The sequence below is a fragment of the Triticum dicoccoides genome, chromosome 6A (genome assembly GCF_002162155.2).
Source record: "Triticum dicoccoides isolate Atlit2015 ecotype Zavitan chromosome 6A, WEW_v2.0, whole genome shotgun sequence".
Taxonomy (NCBI): domain Eukaryota; kingdom Viridiplantae; phylum Streptophyta; class Magnoliopsida; order Poales; family Poaceae; genus Triticum; species Triticum dicoccoides.
The window spans coordinates 464,810,084-464,824,865 of NC_041390.1; positions in this window are offsets into that span (position 1 = coordinate 464,810,084).

The window sequence follows — 14,782 nt, forward strand, 5'->3', positions numbered from 1 at the left end:
TCAAGCAAAGAAAGGGTTCTTGCATGTGTTACAAGGTGTGAAATTGAGTAAGACTCAATGCCCGGCCACTGCAGAAGATAGAGAGAAAATGAAAGATGTTCCCTATGCTTCAGCCATAGGCTCTATCATGTATGTAATGTTATGTACCAGACCTGATGTGTGCCTTGTTATAAGTCTAGCAGGGAGGTACCAAAGTAATCCAGGAGTGGATCACTGGACAGCGGTCAAGAACATCCTGAAATACCTGAAAACGACTAAGGATATGTTTCTCGTTTATGGAGGTGACAAAGAGCTCATTGTAAATGGTTACGTTGATGCAAGCTTTGACACTGATCCGGACGATTCTAAATCGCAAACCGGATACGTGTTTACATTAAAGGTGGAGCTGTCAGTTGGTGCAGTTCTAAACAAAGCGTCATGGCGGGATCTACGTGTGAAGCGGAGTACATAGCTGCTTCGGAAGCAGCAAATGAAGGAGTTCATATCCGATCTAGGTGTCATACCTAGTGCATCGGGACCAATGAAAATCTTTTGTGACAATACTGGTGCAATTGCCTTGGCGAAGGAATCCAGATTTCACAAGAGAACCAAGCACATCAAGAGAAGCTTCAATTCCATCCGGGATTTAATCCAGGTGGGAGACATAGAAATTTGCAAGACACATACGGATCTGAACGTTGCAGACCTGTTGACTAAGCCACTTCCACGAGCAAAACATGATCAACACCAAGGCTCCATTGGTGTTAGAATCATTACTGTGTAATCTAGATTATTGACTCTAGTGCAAGTGGGAGACTGAAGGAAATATGCCCTAGAGGCAATAATAAAGTTATTATTTATTTCCTTATATCATGATAAATGTTTATTATTCATGCTAGAATTGTATTAACCGGAAACATAATACATGTGTGAATACATAGACAAACAGAGTGTCACTAGTATGCCTCTACTAGACTAGCTCGTTGATCAAAGATGGTTAAGTTTCCTAGCCATTGACATGAGTTGTCATTTGATTAACGGGATCACATCATTAGGAGAATGATGTGATTGACCTGACCCATTCCGTTAGCTTAGCACCCGATCGTTTAGTATGTTGCTATTGCTTTCTTCATGACTTATACATGTTCCTATGACTATGAGATTATGCAACTCCCGTTTACTGGAGGAACACTTTGTGTGCTACCAAACATCACAACGTAACTGGGTGAGTATAAAGGTGCTCTACAGGTGTCACCGAAGGTACTTGTTGAGCTGGCGTATTTCGAGATTAGGATTTGTCACTCCGATTGTTGGAGAGGTATCTCTAGGCCCTCTCGGTAATGCACACCACTTGAGCCTTGCAAGCATTGCAACTAATGAGTTAGTTGTGGGATGATGTATTATGGAACGAGTAAAGAGACTTGCCGGTAACGAGATTGAAACTAGATATTGAGATACCGACGATCGAATCTCGGGCAAGTAACATACCGATGACAAAGGGAACAACATATGTTGTTATGCGGTCTGACCGATAAAATTTTTCGTACAATATGTGGGAGCCAATATGAGCATCCAGGTTCCGCTATTGGTTATTGACCGGAGACGTGTCTCGGTCATGTCTACATAGTTCTCGAACCCGTAGGGTCCGCATGCTTAACGTTTCGATGATAGTTATATTATGAGTTTATATGTTTTGATGTACCGAAGGTTGTTCGGAGTCCCGGATGTGATCACGGACATGACGAGGAGTCTCTAAATGGTCGATACATGAAGATTGATATATTGGAAGCCTATATTTGGATATCGGAAGTGTTCCGGGTGAAATCAGGATTTTACCGGAGTACCAGGAGGTTACTGGAACCCCCCGAGAGGTTAATGGGCCTTAGTGGGCCTTTACGGAGAAGAGGAGAGGCGGCCAGGGCTGGGCCGCGCGCCCCTCCCCCCTATTCCGAATAGGACAATGAGAGGGGGGGGGGCCCTTCCTTCCTCTCTCCCTCCTCTTTCCCCCTCCCAAGTCCTAATCCAACTAGGAAAGGGGGGAAGTCCTACTCTCGGTGGGAGTAGGACGCACCCTCTCTCCTGGCCGGCTGCACCCCCCTTTCTCCTTTATATACAGGGGCAGGGGGGCACCCTAGAGACACAACAATTGATCGTTTGATCTTTTAGCCGTGTGCGGTGCCCCCTCCACCATAGTCCACCTCGATAAATACTGTAGCGGTGCTTAGGCGAAGCCCTGCGTCGGTAAAACATCATCATCGTCACCACGCCGTCGTGCTGACGAAACTCTCCCTCAACACTCGGCTAGATCGGAGTTCGAGGGACGTCATCGGGCTGAACGTGTGCTGAACTCGGAGGTGCCGTACGTTCGGTACTTGATCGGTCGGATCGTGAAGACGTATGAGTACATCAACCACTTTGTGCTAACGCTTCCGCTTTCGGTCCACGAGGGTACGTGGACAACACTCTCCCCTCCCGTTGCTATGCATCACCATGATCTTGCGTGTGCGTAGGATTTTTTTTGAAATTACTACGTTCCCCAACACTCACTCATATGGTCGGTGGAGTCATTCAAATGGCTCTCAACCTCACATAGGATGAAAGCATGTCTCCTATCTATGATGATTATTGTGATGACACGTATGCTTTAAAGAATAATTATAACCATGAAACTTGTCATCTTGATCTTAATTTTCAATCACATGATAGTTATTTTGTTGAGTTTACTCCCACTATTATTCATGAGAAGAAATTTGCTTATGTGGAGAGTAGTAAAATTTGTATGCTTGTAAATCATGAAAAGAATGCTTTAGGTGCTGGTTATATTGTTGAATTCATTCATTATGCTACTGAAAATTATTATGAGGGAGGAATATATACTTGTAGGAGTTGCAATAATATCAAGTTTCCTCTCTATGTGCTTAAAGTTTTGAAGTTATGCTTGTTTTGCTTTCCTATGCAAGTTGATTATTGTTCCCATAAGTTGTTTGCTCACAAAATCCCTATGCATAGGAAGTGGGTTAGACTTAAATGTTCTAGTCATATTCTTCATGATGCTCTCTTTATGTTTCCGTTCTCATCCTTTATGTGAGCATCATTGAAATCATCATGCCTGGCTAGGGGCATTAAACGATAGCGCTTGTTGGGAGGCAACCCAATTTTATTTCTGTCCCTTGCTTTTTGCTCCTGTTTAGTAATAAATAATTCATCTAGCCTCTGTTTAGATGTGGTTTTATGCTTTTAATTAGTGTTTGTGCCAAGTAGAACCTTTGGGAAGACTTGGGGAAAGTCTTGTTGATCATGCTGTAAAAAACAGAAACTTTAGCGCTCACGAGAACTGCTGCCATTTTTATTTGGAGAGTTATATTTAGTTAATTCTTTTTGCAGATTATTAATAGATAAATTACTCAGGTACAGCAATTTATTTGAGAATTTTATGAGTTCCAGAAGTATACGTTTGATCCAGATTACTACAGACTGTTCTGTTTTTGACAAATTCTGTTTTTCAAGTGTTGTTTACTTATTTTGATGAATCTATGGCTAGTAAAATAGTTTATAACCCATATAGAAGTTGGAATACAGTAGGTTTAACACCAATATAAATAATGAATGATCTCATTACAGTACCTTGAAGTGGTGATTTATTTTCTTATACTAACGGAGCTTACGAGTTTTCTACTTTAAGTTTTGTGTTGTGAAGTTTTCAAGTTTTGGGTAAAGATTCGATGGATTATGGAATAAGGAGTGGAAAGAGACTAAGCTTGGGGACGCCCAAGGCGCCCCAAGGTAATATTCAAGGACAACCAAGAGCCTAAGCTTGGGGATGCCCCGGAAGGCATCCCCTCCTTCGTCTTCGTTCATCGGTAACTTTACTTGGAGCTATATTTTTATTTAGCACATGATATGTGTTTTACTTGGAGCATCAATTTATTTTGTTAGGATTTGCTTGCTGTTATTTAGAACAATGTTTTGCATCTTTTATTTCAATAAAAGTGGCATTGATAGCCTTTTCTATGCCTATTTTAGAAGTCCACATGTTGCTGTTTGAAAACAGAAAGTTTACCGCTGTTGCAATAATTCCATAGAAAAGTCAGAATGTGATAAAATGTTGAAACCTTTTGAATATTAAGCTCTGATAAATTTACTACAGTTGGAATTTTATTTCATAATTTTTGGAGCTAGGGAAGTGTGGATGTTGCTGTATTCTTTACAAACTATCCTGTTTAGGCAGATTACTGTTATGTTTGCATTGTTTGCATATGTTTGCTTCTTTAATGATTCTATTTGAGGATATGACTATTAAATATACAGAGGCATTTAGTATGAAATTTTGAATAATAATTTTAGTGATTTTCTACAGTAGAGTATGATAGGGTTTTTGCAATGGTTTATACTAACTTATCTCACGAGTCCTTGTTGAGTTTTGTGTGGATGAAGCTTTTGAGATTTAGGGAGACTGTGATATGAGAGGAATTAAGGAGACACAAAAGCTCAAGCTTGGGGATGCCCAAGGCATCCCAAGATAATATTTCAAGAAGTCTCAAGCATCTAAGCTTGGGGATGCCCCGGTTGGCATCCCACCTTTCTTCTTCAACAATTATCGGCTAGTATCGGTTGATCCTAAGTTTTTGCTTCTTCACATGATGTTTGCTATTCTTAGATGTCATTTTATTTTGCTTTGCTTGCTGTTTGAATAGAGTACCAAGATCTGAAATTATTAAATGTTAGAGAGTCTTCACATAGTTGCATAATTATTCGACTACTCATTGATCTTCACTTATATCTCTCGGAGTAGTTTGTCATTTGCTCTAGTACTTCACTTATATCTTTTAGAGCATGGTGGTAGTTTTATTTTGAAGAAATAGATGAACTCTCAAGCTTCACTTAGATTATTTTGAGAGTCTTAAATAGCATGGTAATTTGCTTAAAATCCTAATATGCTAGGTATTCAAGAATAATAAAATTCTCTTATGAGTGTGTTGAATACTATGAGAAGTTTGATACTTGATAATTGTTTTGAGATATGGAGATATTGATATTAGAGTCATGCTAGTTGATTGGTTATGAATTTGAGAAATACTTGTGTTGAAGCTTGTGATTCCCGTAGCATGCACGTATGGTGAACCGTTATGTGGTGAAGTCGGAGCATGATTTATTTTTTGATTGCCTTCCTTATGAGTGGCGGTCGGGGACGAGCGATGGTCTTTTCCTACCAATCTATCCCCCTAGGAGCATGCCCGTAGTACTTTGTTTCGATAACTAATAGATTTTTGCAATAAGTATGTGAGTTCTTTATGACTAATGTTGAGTCCATGGATTATACGCACTCTCACCCTTCCACCTTTGCTAGCCTCTCTAGTACCGCGCACCTTTCACCGGTATCATACACCAACCATATCCTTCCTCAAAACAGTCACCATACCTACCTATCATGGCATTTCCATAGCCATTCCGAGATATATTGCCATGCAACTTTCCACAGTTCCGTTATTATGACATGCTTCATCATTGTCATATTGCTTTGCATGATCATGTAGTTGACATCGTATTTGTGGCAAAGCCACCGTTCATAATTCTTCCATACATGTCACTCATGAGTCATTGCACATCCCGGTACACCGCCGGAGGCATTCATATAGAGTCATATCTTGTTCTAAGAATCGAGTTGTAATTCATGAGTTGTAAGTAAATAAAAGTGCGATGATCATCATTATTAGAGCAGTGTCCCAGTGAGGAAAGGATGATGGAGACTATGACTCCCCCACAAGTCGGGATGAACTCCGGACAAAAATAAATAAATAAATAAAAGAGGCCAAAGAAGCCCAAATAAAAAAAGAGAAAAGAGGCCAAAGAAGCCCAAATAAAAAAAAGAGAAAGAAAAGAGGCCATAAAAAGAGAAAAGGCCCAAATAAAAAAATAAAAAAATGAGAGAAAAAGAGAGAAGGGGCAATGCTACTATCCTTTTACCACACTTGTGCTTCAAAGTAGCACCATGATATTCATGATAAAGAGTCTCCTATGTTGTCACTTTCATAGACTAGTGTGAATCTTTCATTATAAAACCTGGCTTGTATATTCCAATGATGGGCTTCCTCAAAATGCCCTAGGTCTTCGTGAGCAAGCAAGTTGGATGCACACCCTCTTAGTATCTTTTCAAGCTTTCACACACTTATAGCTCTAGTGCATCCGTTGCATGGCAATCCCTACTCACTCACATTGATATCTATTAATGGGCATCTCCATAGCCCGTTGATACGCCTAGTTGATGTGAGACTATCCTCTCCTTTTTGTCTTCTCCACAACCACCATTCTATTCCACCTATAGTGCTATGTCCATGGCTCACGCTCATATATTGTGTGAAGATTGAAAAAGTTTGAGAACATCAAAAGTATGAAACAATTGCTTGGCTTGTCATCGGGGTTGTGCATGATTTAAATATTTTGTGTGGTGAAGATGGAGCATAGCCAGACTATATGATTTTGTAGGGATAACCTTCTTTGGCCATGTTATTTTGAGAAGACATAATTTCTTAGTTAGTATGCTTGAAGTATTATTATTTTTATGTCAATATTAAACTTTTGTCTTGAATCTTATGGATCTGAATATTCATGCCACAATTAAGAAGAATTACATTGAAAATATGCCAAGTAGCACTCCACATCAAAAATTCTGTTTTTATCATTTACCTACTCGAGGACGAGCAGGAATTAAGCTTGGGGATGCTTGATACGTCTCCAACGTATCTATAATTTTTGATTGCTCCATGCTATATTATTTACTGTTTTGAATGTTTATGGGATTTATTATACACTTTTATATCATTTTTGGGACTAACCTATTAACCCAGAGCCCAGTGCCAGTTTCTGTTTTTATCCTGTTTTAGGGTTTTGAAGAAAAGGAAAACCAAACGGAGTCCAATTGACCTGAAACTTCACGGAACTCATTTTTTGAAGGAAAGAAGCCCAGAAGACTTGGAGTGCACGTCGGGGGATCTGCGCGCCCTCCACCCTCGTGGCCCCCCTGACGTACTGCTTCCGCCTATATATCTCCATATACCCTAAAAACATTCCAGAGCACAATAGATCGGGAGTTCCGCCGCCAGAAGCCTCCATAGCCACCAAAAACCAATCTAGACCCGTTCTGGCACCCTGCCGGAGGGGGAATCCCTCTCCGATGGCCATCTTCATCATCCTGGTGCTCTCCATAACGAGGAGGGAGTAGTTCTCCCTCGGGGCTGAGGGTATGTACCAGTAGCTATGTGTTTGATCTCTCTCTCTCTCTCTCTTGTGTTCTTGAGATGATACGATCTTGATGTATCGCGAGCTTTGCTATTATATTTGGATCCTATGATGTTTCTTCCCCCCTCTATTCTCTTGTAATGAATTGAGTTTCCCCTTTGAAGTAATCTTATTAGATTGAGTCTTTAAAGATTTGAGAACACTTGATGTATGTCTTGCCATGCGTATCTGTGGTGACAATGGGATACCACGTGATTCACTTGATGTATGTTTTGGTGATCAACTTGCGGGTTATGCCCATGAACCTATGCATAGGGGTTGCACACGTTTTCGTCGTGATTCTTTGGAAGGAACTTTGGGGCACTCTTTGAGGTCCTTTGTGTTGGTTGAATAGATGAATCTGAGATTGTGTGATGCATATCGTATAATCATGCCCACGGATACTTGAGGTGACATTGAAGTATCTAGGTGATATTAGGGTTTTGATTGATTTGTGTCTTAAGGTGTTATTCTAATACGAACTCTAGGGTTGTTTGTGACACTTATAGGAATAGCCCAACGGATTGATTGGAAAGAATAACTTTGAGGTGGCTTCGTACCCTACGATAATCTCTTCGTTCGTTCTCCGCTATTAGTGACTTTGGAGTGACTCTTTGTTGCATGTTGAGGGATAGTTTTATGATCCAATTATGTTAGTATTGTTGAGAGGACTTACACTAGTGAAAGTATGAACCCTAGACCTTGTTTCCTAGCATTGCAATACCGTTTACACTCACTTTTATCACCTGTTACCTTGCTGTTTTTGTAATTTCAGATTACAAATACCTTTATCTACCATCCATATTGCACTTGTATCGCCATCTCTTCACCGAACTAGTGCACCTATACAATTTACCATTGTATTGGGTGTGTTGGGGACACAAGAGACTCTTTGTTATTTGGTTGCAGGGTTGCTTGAGAGAGACCATCTTCATCCTACGCCTCCTACGGATTGATAAACCTTAGGTCATCCACTTGAGGGAAATTTGCTACTGTCCTACAAACCTCTGCACTTGGAGGCCCAACAACGTCTACAAGAAGAAGGTTGTGTAGTAGACATCAGATACCAATATGATATGGAGGTTACCGTCCTTGGCGATGATGAGTGGCGGTGATCTTGATGGAGATACTAAGATGATGGAGACTCGTCCCTAAGTAGACGAAACACCTTAGGAAACGGAAAAACCACGAACTCAAAATCTCAAATGTCAAATGTCAGATGGTGGTAGTGGGTTGTGGTGGTGGTGTTGCGGAAGCTCAATGGAATTGCGGAATGGCAATGATGGGTTGTGGAGTACGCAATGTGGAAATGGAGGGTAGGGTGGTGGAATATACACGGTGTCGGTGTTGGAAGCACGGTCCCTAAGTAGCCGAAACATCTTAGGTGACACAACTCACAACACAAACAAATTTGGGTTAAGTTGGGGTGGTGGAAGTGTATGGTGGGCAAGCCTAAGCGGAGGTTATGGTGGTGGTGGTGGTTGATGAAGAAGCAACCGTCCCTAAGTAGCCTAAACACCTTAGTAGACTCAAATCACAACTCAAACAACCACTAATGCTATGGGGATCATATGGGTTAGGTTGCAAAGTCGGTGGTGTTTATGCGGAGGTTGTGGTGGAAGCCCTAGGAAAATATGCCAAAGTTCCAAAAATTTGATGGAGTAAAATGATGATGGTAGTATTTTTGTGAGAAGGGGGATGTCAAGAGCTTCAAAATGAGCTAAAGGACGTCAAAATCAGAATTCGGACGAATTAGATATGGCCAAAACAAAATTTCAGCCCTGCCAGTTTCAGGGTTACCCGGACATCCGGAGTAGGTCCGGATGATTCGGGTTGGTCAACCGGATTTCTATCGTGCGGGGCGTCCGGACATCCGGGAGATGGTCCAGCTGATCCGGGTGGATCCTGATGATCCGGGAGCACTTCTGGATGATCCGGGCAGGTCAAACTGCTCGGGATTTCCTCTCGGGGACGAATTTTTGGGCGGAAATTGAATGATTTTCGGGTGAAAATTGAGGAGATTTTGTGGATAGAAGGTGGGAGGGAGATGCTAGATCCACTTGCAACAAAGCGAATCCACAGATCAAAATCACAAAACATCATCAAAACTCACAAATCACAAAAAAATCTGGAGGCTATTTTTTTGGGTATTTTCAGATTAGGACGAAAAACAACAAAATCAAGCTAGAAAACGAAGAGGGGGGCTCCGAAATCGTGATCAACATGGCTCATGATACCAAGATGATGTAGGGTAGAACCATAATCGGCCGATCTTTCACGAAAGGAGCGGATCCCGCAATGAACACGAAGAACACGAGGGGGAAACAAGGGGAATCACGAGGGGAAACACGAGAGAAACACTAAAACCAACAAGAATGATCACACATGTGCTAGATCCATGAACACAAAGAGAGATACACGATCCAAAGTCAACAAAGGACGATAAGAAGGGTAACCGGTTCTTCTCCGTGAGGAGGTCTTAAATCCACAAGGGGATCTTCCCGTGAGGGGTCTTGAATCCAAGGTGGATCTTCTCCGTAGAGGGGCCGCGGTCTCTCTCGTGGAGTAGATCTGATACGGATGAGTGAGGGAGTCCTGGATTAGGGGGTCTCCGGACAGCCAGATTATATCCTTTGGTCGGACTGTTGGACTATGAAGATACAAGATTGAAGACTTCGTCCTGTGTCCGGATGGGACTCTCCTTGGCGTGGAAGGCAAGCTTGGAAATATGGATATGTAGATCTTCTTCCTTGTAACCGACTCTGTGTAACCCTAGCCCCCTCCGGTGTCTATATAAACCGGAGGGTTTAGTCCGTAGGACAACATACAATCATACCATAGGATAGCTTCTAGGGTTTAGCCTCTATGATCTCGTGGTAGATCGACTCTTGTAATACTCATATCATCAAGGTCAATCAAGCAGGACGTAGGGTATTACCTCCATCGAGAGGGCCCGAACCTGGGTAAACATCGTGTCCCCCGCCTCCTGTTACCATCCGCCTTAGACTCACAGTTCGGGACCCCCTACCCGAGATCCGCCGGGTTTGACACCGACATTGGTGCTTTCATTGAGAGTTCCATTATGCCGTCACCGTAAGGCTTGACGCCTCCTTCGATCATCGGTAACGATGCGATCCTGGGCGAGGTTTTCCTCCCTGAACAGATCTTCGTATTCGGCGGCTTCACACCGCGGGCCAACTCGCTTGGCCATTTGGAACAGATCGAGAGCTACACCCCTTGCCATCAAGTCAGGTTTGGAAATTTAAACTACACTACCAACATCCGCGGAGACTTGATCTTCGACGGATTCGAGCCCATGTCAGGTGCGCCGCACGATCACGACAAGCATGATTTAGCTCTGCCGCCGGACGGTGTTCGGGAGATCACACCTGCAACTACTCCAGCCCTCAATCCGGAGAAAATTGCGCCATCCGAGGACGGGTGTATAGACCCCGCCATGGAGACCGCACTCTTAGTGGCGGTACAGCCGAATACTGACTTCACCCCTTACGAGAGCCGTGTTGCCGAACTACTGGATTCGTCTCCGGCCACGGACTCCGAGCCGCCTGCGTCCGTGCCTATCGAATCCGATTGGGTGCCAATCATGGAGTTCACCTCTGCAGATATCTTTCAGCACTCACCTTTCGGCGACGTGCTAAATTCATTAAGGTCTCTCTCCTTGTCAGGAGAACCTTGGCCAAACCATGTCCGACTAGGATGGGATGCGGACGACGAAGAAATTCGCTCCCCACCCACCATCCACTTAGTAGCCACTGTTGATGATTTAACCGACATGCTCGACTTCGACTCCGAAGACATCGACGGTATGGACGATGATGCAGGAGACGAACAGGAACCACCGCCCACGGGTCACTGGACCGCCACCTCATCATATGATATATACATGGTGGACACCCCCAAAGAAGGCAATGGCGACGAGACAATGGGGGATGAGCCCTCCAAGAAGCAACCCAAGCGCCGACGTTAGCGACGCCGCTCTAAGTCCCGCCATAGCAAAAGTAGTGATACCGGCACAAGAGACAATAACACTCTGGATAGTGCCGAAGACGACAACAATCCCCTCCAGCACGATTTAGAGCGGGAGGGTGAACAAGCTAGCCCTCCAGAGCGGGCAGCAGATAGAGAATCGGAGGAGGACAATTACATGCCTCTCTCCGAAGACGAGGTGAGCCTCGACGATGAAGAATTTACCGTGCCTGAGGATCCCGTCGAGCAGGAGCGCTTCAAGCGCCGGCTTATAGCCACAACAAATAGCTTGAAGAAAAAGCAACAACAGCTTCGAGCTGATCAAGATTTGCTAGCAGACAGATGGACCGAAGTCCTTGCGGCCAAGGAATACAAACTCGAGCGCCCCTCCAAGAGTTACCCAAAGCGCAGGTTGCTACCCCGACTCGAGGAGGAAGCATTGAAACCTACATCACCAGTGTACAATGCGGCTGACAGGCCTACTCGTGGCCGAGCTAGAGAGGCGTTTCAGCCTGTACCGCCACTCAAACAAAAATACCAAGGCCCGGGGCAACACACGGGACCTGCGAGACGTATTGGAAAGCAGGGCAAAACATGCAAGGTCAATATACGGGTCACGGGGGCGCGTGCCAACATGGGACGATGACCGTCACGCCGGATACACTAAAAGTAAATCCGACCGGGCCGAATACAGCAGACAAGACTCATATGAACTGCGTCGTGATATAGCCCGGCACAGAGGCGCCGCACACCCCCTATGCTTCACTGATGAAGTTATGGATCACGAATTCCCGGAGGGTTTTAAACCCGTAAATATCAAATCGTATGATGGTACAACAGATCCCACTGTATGGATTGAGGATTTCCTCCTCCACATCCACATGGCTCGCGGTGATGATCTGCATGCCATCAAGTACCTCCCACTAAAACTCAAAGGACCAGCTCGACATTGGCTGAATAGCTTGCCAGCAGACTCCGTCGGCAGTTGGGAGGATTTGGAAGACGCATTCCTTGACAACTTCCAGGGCACTTATGTGCGACCACCGGATGCTGATGACTTGAGCCATATAACTCAGCAGCCAGGGGAATCGACCAGGCAATTCTGGACACGGTTCCTAACTAAGAAAAACCAAATCGTCGACTCTCCGGATGCAGAGGCCTTAGCGGCATTCAAGCATAACATCAGTGACGAGTGGCTCGCCCCGCACCTCGGCGAGGAGAAGCCGAAGTCTATGGCAGCCCTCACGACACTCATGACCCACTTTTGCGCGGGTGAGGATAGCTGGTTGGCTCGCAGCAACAACACATCAAGGAATCCAGGCACTTCGGATACCAAAGATGCCAATGGCAGACCACGTCATAACAGACACAAGCGCCGCAACAACAATGATAACACCGATGATACGGCAGTCAATGCCGGATTCATAGGCTCTAGATCCGGTCAGCGGAAAAAGCCATTCAAAAGAAGTACTCCGGGCCCGTCCAGTTTGGATCGCATACTTGATCGCTCGTGTCAAATACACGGCACCCCCGATAAGCCAGCCAATCACACCAACAGAGAATGCTGGGTGTTCAAGCAGGCCGGCAAGTTGAATGCCGAAAACAAGGACAAGGGGCTGCATAGTGATGACGAGGAGGAGCCCCGGCCTCCGAACACGGGAGGACAGAAGAGGTTCCCCCCACAAGTGAAGACGGTGAACATGATATACGCAACCCACATTCCCAAGAGGGAACAGAAGCGTGCACTAAGGGACGTCTATGCGATGGAGCCCGTCGCCCCAAAGTTCAACCCATGGTCCTCTTGTCCGATCACCTTCGATCGCAGGGACCACCCCACTAGTATCCGTCATGGCGGATCCGCCATATTGGTCCTAGACCCCATCATCGACGGATTTCACCTCACTTGAGTCCTTATGGACGGCGGCAACAGCCTGAACCTGCTCTATCAGGATACAGTGCGCAAAATGGGTATAGATCCCTCGAAGATCAAACCCACAAAAACCACCTTTAAGGGCATCATGCCAGGTGTAGAGGCCCATTGCACAGGCTCAATCACACTGGAAGTGGTCTTCGAAGCTCCGGACAACTTCCGACGCGAGGAGTTAATCTTCAATAACGTCCCGTTCCGTAGTGGCTATCACACACTGCTCGGGCGAACCGCATTTGCAAAATTCAATGCGGTACCACATTACGCATACCTCAAGCTCAAGATGCCAGGACCTAGGGGGGGTCATAATAGTCAATGGAAACACAGAACGCTCGCTCCGCATGGAAGAGCATACTGCGGCCCTCGCAGCAGAAGCACAAAGTAGCCTTTTAAGGCAAACTGCCAATTCGGCGATACAGCTGCTACCTCTTTTAGCACTGCGTTGGTATTCCCCGAAGAGGAAGGGATGATGCAACAAAGTAGCATAAGTATTTCCCTTAGTTTTTGAGAACCAAGGTATCAATCCAGTAGGAGGCTACACGCGAGTCCCTCGCACCTGCACAAAACAAATAAATCCTCACAACCAACGCAAATAGGGGTTGTCAATCCCTATAGGACCACTTACGAGAGTGAGATCTGATAGATATGATAAGATAATATTTTTGGTATTTTTATGATAAAGATGCAAAGTAAATGGCAAAGTAAATAACTAAGTAGTAGGAGATTGATATGATAAAGATAGACCCCGGGGCCATAGGTTTCACTAGTGGTTTCTCTCGAGAGCATAAGTATTCTACGGTGGGTGAACAAATTACTGTTGAGCAATTGATAGAATTGAGCATAGTTATGAGAATATCTAGGTATGATCATGTATATAGGCATCACGTCCGAGACAAGTAGACCGACTCCTGCTTGCATCTACTACTATTACTCCACTCATCGACCGCTATCCAGCATGCATCTAGAGTATTAAGTTAAAAACTGAGTAACGCCTTAAGCAAGATGACATGATGTAGAGGGATAGACTCATGCAATATTAAGAAAACCCCATCTTGTTATCCTCGATGGCAACAATACAATACGTGCCTTGCTGCCCTTACTGTCACCGGGAAAGGACACCGCAAGATTGAACCCAAAGCTAAGCACTTCTCCCATTTCAAGAAAGATCAATCTAGTAGGCCAAACCAAACTGATAATTCAAAGAGACTTGCAAAGATAACCAATCATACATAAAAAATTCAGAGAAGATTCAAATATTATTCATAGATAGACTTGATCATAAACCCACAATTCATCGGTCTCAACAAACACACCGCAAAAAGAAGATTACATCGAATAGATCTCCACAAGAGAGGGGGAGAACATTGTATTGAGATCCAAAAAGAGAGAATAAGCCATCTAGCTACTAACTATGGACCCATAGGTCTGAGGTAAACTACTCACACTTCATTGGAGGGGCTATGGTGTTGATGAAGAAGCCCTCCGTGATCGATGCCCCCTCCGGCGGAGCTCCGGAACAGGCCCCAAGATGGGATCTTGTGGATACAGAAAGTTACGGCGGTGGAATTAGGGTTTTGGCTCCGTCTCAGATCGTTTGAGGGTACGTGGGTATAT